The sequence below is a fragment of the Mauremys reevesii genome, linkage group 10 (assembly GCF_016161935.1).
Source record: "Mauremys reevesii isolate NIE-2019 linkage group 10, ASM1616193v1, whole genome shotgun sequence".
In the NCBI taxonomy this organism is placed as follows: Eukaryota; Metazoa; Chordata; order Testudines; family Geoemydidae; genus Mauremys; species Mauremys reevesii.
In genome coordinates, this window is record NC_052632.1 from 39,627,298 (window position 1) to 39,639,987 (window position 12,690).

Genomic DNA, 12,690 nt, shown 5'->3' on the forward strand with positions numbered 1-12,690 from the left:
GCTTGCACAGGTTTAGCCCAGGGGGCTGCCTGAGACCGTGGTGTAGGTTGTGCATTTACCTATTGTCCTGCTATCTGTACTGGGTGAGTCAGGTTTGCAGTTCACCCCTACCAGGATGTTTGATCTAACTCAGTGGTTCTCAAACTGGGGCTTCTGCTTGTGTAGGGAAAGCCCCTGGTGGGCTGGGCCGGTTTGTTTACCTGCCGGGTCCGCAGGTTCAGCCGATCACGGCACCCACTGGCCGTGGTTCGCTGCTCCAGGCCAATAGGGGGCTGCGGGAAGCAGCGGCCAGCAAATTCCTTGTCCCGCGCCACTTCCCGCAGCCCCCATTGGCCTGTAGTGATGAACCGCGGCCAGTGGGAGCTGCGATCGGCCGAACCTGCGGGCCAAGCAAGTAAACATACCGGCCCGGCCCGCCAGGGGCTTTCCCTACACAAGCAGCAGCCCCAGTTTGAGAACCACTGATCTAACTCATGAGAGAATTCTGTTTCTGCTTGTTTAGTGAGACGGCTCATACCTACCTCTAGGCAGTTACTGAGAGCTTAGCAGCACCACCCCCTCATGCTGTGATGTGTGAGTTCCTCATACTGCTGCAAATAAGTCTCTCCATAGCTTGCTCACAAATCACAAGCTTCCTGCTATAAACAGTTTCCACATCTCTCTGCAGTTTTCTGTGTCCCTAGAAATCGATGCCTTTCAAATCTCCTTACCAGCCCTCCCTTTAATCTGAGAGAGACCACAGAAAGTCAACTTCACCAGTTCCTGATTAGACATATCAACCAAGGCCCTCGTTCCCCATTCTTCATGAAGGTTGCTGGCACCAACAGACAAGTATCATTAAGCTCGGCGCTATGGTGTCATGAGTACAAACCCCATAAAGTAAAATCACAACTCTAGCACATGAAAAGAGCAAAAGTGATGAACTTTAGACTTAACTAGCTTCCTGAACATGACTTGGATACTAAAACCGAACCCTTTGGGTGCTCTACCAGGACAGGTTCTCCTCCAGGTGCAAGATATGTGCAGCCATTACGTGGAGCTGTACGGGACCAAACCCTCCAGTGGGTGAGTTGGAGGATGTGGGTGAGGCCAGCACTGTGTCAAACTTTACAGAGCTCATCAGCTCTCTGGTGAGCTCCCTAAGGAGCAGTTGGGTCCCCCAGAACTCACTGTACCTTCCTGATGTTTGTACCTCAGAGTTCAACCACTGGTCCTGGACACCACACATTGAGCCAAAGGAGGCCAGTGCCCCATTTGATATCTTGCAGGTTCTGTTCTCAGGGTAGGATGAAGCACGTAACTTTAAGACACCAGGGAGAACAGGGCAGATACCAGAGCCCTGGCACTCTCCAGACTGGGAGAGATGCCTTCGTATGAGATCTCTGGCTCCATAGTGGAACTTTGTAGCCCAGGTCCCTTTGTACAAAACTATTTGCCCTCAACTCCAGCTGTTGTAGCTCATGGGAATGGAGTCCTGACAAGTGGCTTCTTCCAAGTGTGAGAGAGAGAGAGAAAGAAAAGCAGGATGTAGCATGAGCAGAAAGAATGCTGGCACCAGAAAGCAAACTTCTGATATATCAACACTGCTATAGAAAGAATACAGGCCAAAGGCCCTGGGGACCCCTGAGGGCTTCTCCCTTGGCCTATCCAGCACGTCTCCCCCATGAGTTTGAAGTTTGCACCAGGCTGCTTGCAGGCCAAGCTCTTCTGCTCCTTGGGTTTGTATTACCCCTGGACTGCCAGCAGCCTGAGCTGTTTTTATGCATGAACTCTTAGTCCTTCAGCTAGTCCCGGGTTAAGGAGAGTTCTTTTAAATTCTGTTCATCAACACCTCGTGCCTTCATTAAAATGTTGTGAAAGTGCTGATGATGTGGTGCTCAATCGAGTCCTCACACCTTCGCACCAGCATCAGAGCTCTCCGCAGGCAGCGGCACTTGTGACAAGCATTAGCTCAGTGACAAGGCTCAAGTGAAGGTTGTGGCAAGGGCTCCTGTGGTAGCAGTGGGCTGTAATACTGGGACGTCAAGGAGAGTTTTGAGGAAGCTGGTTGGCAGAGAGGAGCAATTACCTCTGTCTGTTTCTTAGAGGGTTGCCTACGTGCCAGCTATTGGCTTGTGTACATGGCAGACATTACCGATTACTGCCAGCAGGTGTTAGCAACAGGAACAGCTGCACACTGCTGCATTCCAAGTGTAGCCAAGTACAAACTGGCACTGGTTCAGCTGCAGTTGTTGCACAAGTGAAGGCAGGGAAGGCCTCAGAGTGAGCGCCAGTGCAAACGGTGTAATGAACCAATGGGGCCCCACTAGAAGAGAATAACAAAATAAGATTAAATGGTAGATTTCAACAAATGCATCCATGGGAAAATAATCCCAACCATAGACCCTCACTGGAAAGGAGAGTGGGACACAATTGCATGAGGGAGATGAGGGTTATGCTGTTACGAGCTGCTTACACAGAGGCAGCACATGGCACAGCAGGGAAGTAATTGACGCCCTCTGTCTTTCTGTAGTGTGGCCACATGGGCTACTGGGCACCACACCCAGCCAGAAGAGAGAGAGAGACCCCAGGTTCAGTTTGGTGGTGAAGTCAGCAAAGCACACACCCTGTCCAACAGGTCACAGGGACACAAACACATGTATGCCTGTGACTAGGTGAAGGCTCAGGACACCATGGTCCTGTCCCCTTGGCTGACACAAAGGTGCCCCTCCTATAACTTCTCCTTTTACACACTGATACAAACACACTTGGTATTACAATCCATGTGCTTTGACCCCTCCTATAACTTCTCTTTTATGCACTGATACAAATGCTTTGTATTACACTCCATATGCTTTTCCTTATTACACTGAATCTTGTACCTGCTAGTTTGAACAAAACATCCTCATCCTTTATCCTATCCTTCCTTCCTTACCTTATGAGGGCCTTGGTGTGTCCCTATACAATCTACGAATGTGTTCACGCCATTACCTCTCTGGTCAGGACTGTGCTTACTTGGTGCTAGCTAATACCTAGTGCGTTGCTGTTCTGTCAAGGCCAGGTCTACTTGGGTTCACAGCCTTTGGTTCACACTGTTAGTTATGCCCAGGGATCCAGCCTACCAGCAGGCCTGAAGCTTCCACAGTTCCCTTAGAGCTGTTGGGATCGAGCATGGGTTGCTGTGTGACGCCACGTGTGCAGGCAGTGCTGTTCTTGCCACAAGGATTCTCAGTCCCCCCAATGAAGCCAACTTCCATTGCATCACTCAACATGGGGGGCTGTAGGGTGAGTCTCTACCCTTGGGCGAGGGCATATGCTGTTATCTTCCTGCAGGAGACGCACACCAATGTGGCCAAGAAAGTCAGATGGCAGCTGGAGTGGGGGGACAGGTGCATTTCAGCCACAGCGCAGTTTTTGAGTGAGGTGGTGACTCTGTTCTCTCCAGGCGTGTCCAGCCATCTGCTGCATCTCTGGGTTTGTGTGGGTTTTGGGGCTGATCCTCAATGTTGTCAACATCTGCACCTTGATAGTGGTCCCAAAGCAGGTGCATTTCTATCAACAGGTATCCACCTTCCTGAGCACCTCTGAATCTTGGGAGTGCAGGGTCTTGGCTGGGGATTTTAACCCACCCCGGATGGATGTGACTGCAGTGGGAAAGAGAAGGGCCAGGCACCCTACAGAGTGGTTGTCAACCGTCATTGTGTCTTTCTCTGGAAGGTGGCTGTAGATGGCTGTGGTTAAGGCTTTTGCATGTCCTGTGCAGAGCAATGCAGACTTGGAGAGGACCTAGCAAGCTGCCTTGTAAAAGGCTTTTCTCCTTTCATGCACATTGATAATGCTGAGCTCAGAGAAAGTGAAATGGCTCAGACCTTCAGTGCCATAAACAATCTTTATCTCTCAAACCTCTGACATTTCCAGGGTAATAAACTCAAAATGTGAGGTAATTGATGACAATCTGTTCTCCAACTCACCCACCATCATTGTGTTTCTAACTGGGGCCTTGTGCAACTTTCTCCTGGGGACAGGAGACACTCTTAAGAAGATGATTCTAAAAACTCTGTCTTGCAACTTGGATGGGAGGCACAGTCTCCTGAGGACAAAGCCTGAGCTCTCTTTGCTGTAGTGCAAATGGGCTGGTTACATGGGGAAAAGCTGGCGGAGTTTGAGAAACAAAGCCTGATCTTGTTCTGTGAGCTGCATGGAGAGGATCCCTAAGCCCTTCACAGTCACATGCCCGTGGGTCCTCGGGTACACCCACACTGCTGGCAGAAATCCAGCCACCAGGAGCCAGGGAGCAGCAGCGATGGGCTTGTCCCAATAGCCAAACTCTTTGCAACGTCATAGAAAATTGATATGTTATTTCTCTAGGTCCTTTGATGTCTGCTGGGGCATCATACAGACACCTTTCCCTGAACTCACATTGCACAGAACTGACTGACTGTAATCCTTCTGCGAGGTGCTACAAGCAGCAACAAAGGCCAGATCTAATGTGTGGAGGGGTCCTTACTGAAATAAATCAGCTCACACCCAGAGCCAGACTCCTAGCTCTGGCTCCGGTAAATTAAAATAAAACATCCCAACTCTTCCTTGCAGGTAGTTTTCCCCACTCACCTGCCCTCCAAGTTCTTGGGAACATGGAGCCACAGACAGCTTTTATCTGGGGAACGGGAACCAGTGAAAAGAAATACAAATTCCCCGTGTATCTGTTTGTGCACAGGGAATTGAGCAACCTCAAAACAAACCAGCAGGAGCTTGGTCAAGGCCTCCACTCCCAACAAAATGTGTCTCCAGCCTATGGAAGTAACCCAGTGCTTAACTGTATTATACTGTTCAGCCACTAGGTGGCACCCTGTGTAACAGATCTTATTGCAGGGGTGGCCGGCGTGAGCTTGAGGAGGAGACAGATTTTATCAGTGTACATTACCAAAGAGCCACAGTCATAAGTCAGCAGCCCCTCACCAGCTCCACGCCCTCCCAGTGCCTCCCAGCCCCACCAATCAGCACCTCCCCCTCCTTCCCCACACCTCCCAATCACCTGTTTCGTGGCGTGCAGGAGGCTCTGGGGAGGAGCGAGGGCACCGCAGGCTCAGGAAAGGGGGCGGGAAGGGCTGGAATTGGGGCAGGGCCTGTGGCAGAGCCAGGGGTTGAGCAGTGACCCTGTGGCACATTGGAAAGTCGGTGCCTGTAGCTCCAGCCCCGGAGTCGGTGCCTATACAAAGAGCCACATATTACCTTCTGAAGAGCCGCATGTGGCTCCAGAGCCACAGGTTGGACCCCTGCCTTATTGAAACCGCTCAGCCAGGCCTGACAGAGCATGAAAGGATCTAATGCTAAGCACATCTGGGGGCTCTGGGACCATCCCAATCTGGTCACAGAGGGGATCCAGAACAATGGCTCCCCGGGAAGCCCACCCACCATCACCCCACTCTCCAGTCAGATTAATCTCAGAGGTAGTCAAGGGCATCCAGGACAGTGCAGTGACGTCACCTCTGCTCCCCTCAGCTGGGTGGATTGGGGGGCTTGTGAAATCAGGTTGACTGGGATGAATTATATTTCTGTCCTTTGATTCAGTATTAACTGAATCTCACCTTTCCACGATTTAGCCCAGGACTGATGTCAGGCTTCCAGCCTATAGTTACCCAGGTCATCCTGCTTGCTTCATTTGAATATTGGCACCACCTTAGCAGTCTTCGGGAATCTCCCTGGAATTCCAAGATTTATTATGGAAACAATTGAGGGTCCGTATTGGCTCACTTCTCGCCCAGTGTGGAATTGGCCCACAGCAGAAGTCCTGCCCTTCTCCAATGGCTCCACATCAGGGCCAGCCCTTTCCAAGCTTTGCTCTAAGTGTCCCCCACCTGCCTGCAGGACTCTATAGCAGTGGCTGACTGCAGCAAATGCACATTCCCTTTCCCTTTGCTCAGACTGGGATGGGTGTAGGGTCACCATATTTCCCAAAGTAAAAATGGGACACCCTGTGGGACTGACCATCTGAGCCCCGCACCGCCCGAGGTGACCACCCGAGCCCTGCGCTGCCCGAGGCTGGGGACGACCACCCAAGACCTGCGCTGCCCGGGGCTGGGGCCAACGCCCGAGTTCTGCGCTGCCCGGGGCTGGGGCCGACGACCGAGCCCTGCGCTGCCCGAGGCTGGGGCCGACGACCGAGCCCTGCGCTGCCCGGGGCTGGGGCCGACCGCCCGAGCCCTGCGCTGCCCGGGGCTGGGGCCGACCGCCCGAGCCCTGCGCTGCCCGGGGCTGGGGCCGACCGCCCGAGCCCTGCGCTGCCCGGGCTGGGGCCGACCGCCCGAGCCCTGCGCTGCCCGGGCTGGGGACGACCACCCCAGCCCTGCGCTGCCCGGGGCTGGGGCCGACCGCCCGAGCCCTGCGCTGCCCAGGGCTGGGGCCGACCGCCCGAGCCCTGCGCTGCCCGGGGCTGGGGCCGACCGCCCAAGTCTCATGCCACCTGGGGCAGACAGCCTGAGCCCTGCCACCCGGTGCCTCGCATAGTCACTTGGCTCCCCTGTCCCCAAATATTCCTCCGCGATGATTAGTTGGCAAGAGCAAATGAGACAAATGCCCATTTTTGCCAACAAAATTGGGACAACCAGGACAGGGCTTAAAAAGGGGACTGTCCTGGCCAAAACGGAACATATGGTCACCCTAGGTGGGCAGCACATACAGCTGGGCTGGGCCGGGCCCACTGCCACTGTGTGAAAATAGAAAAGCCGCTTCTTGACTAGAAACCTCCCCAGTGGGAGGGAGGAGACCACCTTTTCCATCCTTGTCAGAGCCTGCTGTGTTTTTCATGCCTTGTGTGCAGTTAAATTGGAGCGAGGATAAACCCATTCCCCCTGTTTAAAATTCCAGTGGGTGGTCCGGCAGCTCCCTGCCATTGTCAATGTAACAGCATCTTCCCGGGCGGTGCTTGTTTTCCCGCCCAGGTAATCTCTCGGAGGCATTCAGCTTCTCTGAGAGCAGCACTTAAATCTTTGTCACACTTTGGTGCCTCCAGTAATTGGCCCTGTGAATGGCGGGCTCTGGCTTTCTTTGCCCTGCCTGTAATTGGTATCACTTAATCCCGGGCTGAAGCCAGAGTTTGCACATCTGTCCCCTAATCCTTGAAATACCCTTTGCAACTTCCTCCCCAGTAGCTGGCCACTGGTTTTGATTTACACACAGAAAACGTGGTTTCCTCGTGGGCACAGGAGAGCTTCAGTCCAAAACCCCACCACGAACAAAGCAGGAAATGCGGAGTGGAGACGACACTTTTCCTCACGGTGCCATAACCTGACCTTGGCTGCCTGAACCCGCAAGGACATCCCAGCACATTGTCCCTCCCTGTGAGGGGATGTTCACCCCATACTAGCCCAGAAAGGGTTAATGTGGCTCAGCTGGGGCTACCGAACCAGATAGACCACACCTGAGGGAGAGATTGATGGACAATCTCTGACTGCAGATGGGGCCCAGCTGAGGGGGGGCAGGGGAGAGCAGGAGCAGACAGGGGGCTGCAGTCACTCTGTGGGCTTATAGAGGGAAAGAAAGGAGGTGATCCAGAGGGAGAGTAGAAGCCCTGGGATCCAGGCCCCGCAGGAAGGCTTTACTCAGAAGGCTGGTGGAGCAGAAGCCTGATAGGGTGGAGTAGGAAAAGACTCAGGGAAATGCCAGTAAGGTGTGGGACAGTGCAGACCTTGGCTGCTGATTTGAGAGTCCCTAAGGGGGAACTCGGAGTAGTGGGCAGGCCTGGGTTCCCCTATCAGCTGCTGGAGAAGTGGCACAGTCTGGACAGTGATAGGAAGAGTACCCGAGTCAGTTCTTGTGGAGTGACATTGAAACCCTGGAAGGGGGAAACCACATAGTGACCTGGCTAGAGGGCCAAGCCACAAAGAGGGAGCACTGTAATTCCTGGGCGTGAGAGGGACAGCAGAGTGAACAGGAGATGGATGGGGGCATCGGATTGGGTGGAGCTGTTCCTCCAGATGCAGCCACAAGGAAGTGCCCCACTGGTGAGGAGAACCCCGTGACATTCCCTCAGCCAGCAGCAAGGAATCTCTGCTCAGTGGAGCTGCCCAGATTCTGGCCCAATATGAGGCCATAGAGCTGCTGATGGGGCACAGAGACCAGAGGGCCAGGCTGTGTAGAGAGGGGTAAGGATCTGGCCACCAGTCTGCCCATCCACCTACCCCCACTCCCAGCAGCATCCCGATCAAGGCCCATCCCATCCACTGGTTCCCCGCCCGCCGCCCCACAAACAACCCCTTGACAGCCCTAATCCCTGCTCCACTCTTCTTTCCAGCCCTTCCTGTGGCACCGCCCCTTCCATAACCCTCCTGAGATCCCCTTCTGCCCCAGGGATCCCGAGTCATTCCTGGCCATACCTCCAGATGGGGACCAAGGATCCCATCCCCATGGATACGCCAGCGTTGGGCACCAATCCCACCACTGATCAACAGCGTGGCTGCTTCCCTGGTTGCCTTCCTGCCCCCAGCATGACAGCTAGACCCGATCTCAGCTCCATAGCTGGATACCACAGGGCCATACCTGGCACAGGGTGCCCCATCTCCCCAGCCAGCCCCGAACATGCTGACTGCGCCTGCCCCAGAGGGCATCTACACTTTAATCCTGTTTATCCAGCAGCAGCAACACTGCTCAATAACTGTACTAGCTAGTGATTGCGATACGTCAGGCTGACTGATACGGATGGGTTACTGTGATAGGAATTAATCTTTGATCATGCTGCTTAGTTATTAATTGCCCAGCTGTAGTGATTATTAATTGCCATCTTCATTGTACGGTCTGTTCACTTATTTCCACCAACTCTGCTCCGCATTTGTCCACTCTTTTCATCTTCCTTTTTCACTCCTCCGTCTTTCTGCTTTCCCCTCTACACGATGTAATAATGTTCACACTCTCTTTCCTTCACCTGCCAGATCCTGCCTCCCTCCCCATACTGGACTTCCCTCTTCTCGTCTGCATTTCACAACAGTGCACTAGCCTGCCATGAACTAACTGGCTGTGTGGACCCTGCTACCATGCACTAAAATGGACAGGACTATATCAAAGCACACTATGAAACTTTTAGTGTGCAGTGGCAGGGTCCACATGGCTGGACAGTGCTTGGCAGATTAGTGCCCTGTAGATTTGCACTCTGCCTTGCCCTGTGCTAAGCTGCCATGTAGACAAGCCATTAGAAAATTCAAAGCAGGTCATTTGGAGGGAGCGGGGACTTTATCTCAGATTTTGTATTGTCTACCTCAGACCCTGATCTGACACAGCAATTTCAGGGCAACCAGCTTACATGCATGCATTTTGGAACATTTTGAAAAGTAAAATCAGGCCATTTTTGGGGGTCTGTCTCTCGGGAAGCTCCTGACCAAATGTGCCCAAACGTGCTCCCCAAGCTGTACGCCAGGTCTACAACAGGCATGCCATCTGAATGTGCCTGTGAAGTTAAGAGCACTTTGTAACAACTTGTAAAATCTTGCGTTGTGCAGCTGGCTCTTGCTGGCGTTCAGGAGCTGGGAGGAAGCCCAGTGTGATGTCCATTTCAGGCAGGCCCTGCCTATATATATTTTTTCTCTTAGCAGAAGGTAATAATAAATCATTATACAAGCTAGCAAATTTTAGAATGAGGGGGACTGAATCTTAGGACCTCCGTGACCAGATGATTCCAACTTTGCATCACTAACTTTATGCTTGCCCTGATGTGGCAAGGCAATCTATCTATGCATGTGCATTCTAGAACACTGTGAGAAATTGCCTCTTAAACAAACAGCTCTGCTCAGCTGTTGCAATGAACATCACTAGCAAAACACTCCTCTTCTCCTTCTCTTCTCTCTTCCTGGCATGCTGCAAAGTAGCCATCCGGTCTAGATGAACCTGGTGAGAGTTTAGTACTGTCGCTTTAACTGTGCAATGATTAACTGGGACGGATCTCACTAATACAACAATAGAGCAGAACAGGGTGAAGGATAGGCTGGGGAATAGCAGAAGGCTGAAGAAAGCAATGCCATGCTGAGGGGGTGGAGAGAGACAGAGAGAGAAATATAGCAAGAAGAAAAAGAAAAGATGCCTTCACAGTGCAAATAGGGAGGGATTACCCTGCATGCCCATGCTGCAGAGCAAGAGGAAGAAGCTAGTGTCAGTTATAAAATCCATTGATAAAGTCCAGTCATTTTCCCAGGGGTAGAATCAGCTCTGTCTTTTGTCAGCCCTGCCCAGCAGAGCTTCCAGGTCACTGAGGTTACCGCGCTTATCCTCCACCTATGATGCAGTAGGAACTTTCCATTGCTGCAAGTTCATTTGCTTCATCGGTGTAACCGTGCCTCTGTGGGTCACAACTGAGAGTGCCAAAATAAGGACGAGCTGCTGAGAAATAGGGCAGATACACCCCAAGACTGGTGGCTAATCCCCCATAGGATATACCAAACCAGCAATGAAAGTAAACTTCTGTTTCACCACACTGGCTAACAAGAAGTCATAAAGGCAGTTTCCCCAGGCCTTCCAGTTCTTGTATTACCACCGAAAACACTGGCTTTAAAGGTGAGTGATTCTTTACCAGTCGCATCAAATTAAAGGTTCTTCTGATCCCAAAGGACCAGCCACATACCCAGGTCAATATATAACTTAGATCTTATCCAAAAATCACAGTGCTGCCAATCCTTTAGTATCTAAAGGTTTATTCATAAAAAGAGAGAAAGAAAGGTGAGAGTTAAAATTGGTTAAAAGAATCAAATACATACAGTAATTGCAAAGTTCTTGGTTCAGGCTTGTAGCAGTGGCCTAAGTCAAGTCTCTAACTGCTTCCAAATCATTGGAAGGTCCTCAGTCCATTGGCTAAAATGCTCCCATTAGTATAAGTCCATATCCCAAAGGCTGGAGCAGGATAGAGGCAAAATGGAGGAGTTTCCAGCGCCTTTTATATCCTCTGTCATGTGCAGGGAAACCCATTGTTCTTGTTGTGGAAAATTACAGCAACAAGACTGAGTTTGGAATCACATGGGCAAGTCACATGTCCATGCATTTCGCCTGGTCATTGCAGGAAATATACTCCAGACAGCATGTTTACACGACAGTCCACTCAGTGTAGATGGGCATCTCCCATGGTCCATTAAGTGTCCTTTTGATGGGCCACTCAATTTGAATAGCCCCTCCAAGATTTGCTGGCTAACTACCTTGTTAGTTACCCCAGGAGCAAACATTCGAAATACAGGTATACAGCCAATACTCATAACTTCAAATACAAAAATTATACATGCATACAGCTAGCATAATCATAACCAGCAAATCATAACCCTTTTATAGACACCTCACTTGACAACCTTTGTACAAGATTTGTTGCAAATATATAACAGTGGTTGCAACAATGATCTATATGGTCATATTTTAATCAGATAATGTCACAATCGGGGACCAGCCCTTCCCAGGGTGGTGAAAGGAGAAAGCCCCAGGAGGCTGGTATCTGACTCCCCACATTCATCAGACCCTCTAATTGGGGCAGTATGGATGTGGTCCTGTTAGACTAGATGGGAGAGGAGATGACAGGAGGATAAGCACAGAGAGCTGGGCTGAGCCGACCCGCCACCCTCCTGGCAATGTGGGTTGCAGATCTCATCCCTGTATTTCATCACCAGTTCTAGGCTGGCTGCTGTGGCAGACCAGAGTAGGGAGTATGGCTGAGGCTGAGACGTCTCAGAGTTGTAACCCCTGCCGGGCCAAGTCAGAGCACAAAGCCCATGCTGTAGCCACTGCCAGGCTCGGTGTCATTCTAGAATCTATTTTCCGAATAGCTCCTTGAAGGGTCACAGTGTGTCTTTATCACGGGGGGCCACCACAGGTGTCCCTGCGAGTGCTGCGGGACATCTGTCCCTGGGTGTCTGGGAGCATGCTGGGTGCACCGTGGTCCTAGAGGTAAGTGCTGTAGCGCTCCAAGTGCCAGGCTCCCCAGGCTGTAGCCCACAGTGGGTTCCTATGGTCAGTCACATACCAGAGAGGATTTCTCTACAACTGAAAGCTGCACGTTCCCTTGGCAAGATGGCTAGAAGATTAAATCCAGTGCAGCACCTAGGGGCTGTCCAGTCTGGTCCAGGGGCATAAAAGGTAACAAGGTCCCTGTGTGACCTCTCTGCATGGACCTCCAACCTGCTGGCCACAGCCCTGTGTCCTCCTGCTGCACCTGAGAACAATAGCGCCCGTCCAGGCTTCGAGCCCATCTTGACCAGAAGGGCCCAGGAAGAGCCTGTGGATCATAGCAGTCACCCACTCTGATCCCAGAGATACCAGGGTACTGCTGCTGGCACCAGCAGCCCAGAGCCATCCACTGACTCAGTAGGGGACATAGCTGAGCCCTGCCAAGTCTCCTGGCCTAAGGCAAATGGTACTGATGAAATGCCATTTGCATATACCAAAGCTGAGGCCTTCTGCACAGGAACAGACTCTAGGGTCAAGTCTAAATGTAATCTGTGTAAAGTAAAGCAAGCCCCAGCTCATGTCTTTGAAAGGTTCCTCAACATCTACTGCCAGTCCCACCACCAGCTCTGTGCAGTCTTCTTAAGCTGCCATCAGGTTTACTAGCGAGAGAATACTGCCTATACCGATCTCTGCTGCACCAATCCCACCCGCTTACCAGGGCTGGCGATGGGGAATTGGTTCCAGAGTGTTGCCCCTACCTGGAGAAGGGTGATGGTTAAGACTAGGGGACAGTACCTTGTGTAA